The 698-nt window shown below is 43.6% G+C and overlaps 1 pseudogene; it reads right to left on the reverse strand.

The window, feature by feature from the left end:
* Nucleotides 1-272: 272 nt before the first annotated feature.
* LOC109378889 (60S ribosomal protein L37a-like) lies at nucleotides 273-556 on the reverse strand (annotated as a pseudogene).
* Nucleotides 557-698: the final 142 nt, after the last annotated feature.

Consider the following 698-nt stretch of genomic DNA (forward strand, 5'->3'; position numbering starts at 1 on the left):
TGCTGTGACTCGGTAACGCACACTATTGGATGTGCTGTGCTAAGTGTTGCATCCATGATCTCTTTTAATTTTTGTCATTGCCACTCTGTCAGCTTATCTAACTGCACTCCTCACTGGGAGAGAACTTCAAAAAAGGCAGGGGACACATCTGCTCCGTCCATTGCCATGTTCCCAGCATCTGGCACAATGTGGCACTTTTTGTTTGTTTGTTTGTTTGTTACATAAATTAACCGATTTATTATAGGCTAGCAATGTTTCAAATCATGGAGCTTCTACTGGTTTTTCAATTCCTTCTGTCTTCTGATGGCAGACTTTATTTAGATGGCAGAAGGGGTGTTGTAGGTCCAGGCACCACCAGCTACTGTTTTAATGCAGGAACCACAGTGCCAGATCCCCACAGCTCTTCTCTTCAGAATAACTTGGTTTTGCAACAGAAGGAACAAGTGTACTTGGTGTGCTGGCTGATTTCAATTTTCTTCACCATTTTCCTGAGGGAGGCGCCATAACGGGTCCCGTACTTACCTACGATTCCCACCTTCTTGGTGCATTTAGCCATGTCACAGCTAATAAGACCAGAACCTAGAAAGGAAGAATGTGGCACTTTTGAGTTCCCCATGACTCCATGCTACAGTGGGCCCACAATACATGTTTTTTACATTTAACTTGCATCTTGCATAAAAAAATAAAGTGAGAGGGCC

The sequence above is a fragment of the Hipposideros armiger genome, unplaced genomic scaffold, assembly GCF_001890085.2.
Source record: "Hipposideros armiger isolate ML-2016 unplaced genomic scaffold, ASM189008v1 scaffold_6309, whole genome shotgun sequence".
In the NCBI taxonomy this organism is placed as follows: domain Eukaryota; kingdom Metazoa; phylum Chordata; class Mammalia; order Chiroptera; family Hipposideridae; genus Hipposideros; species Hipposideros armiger.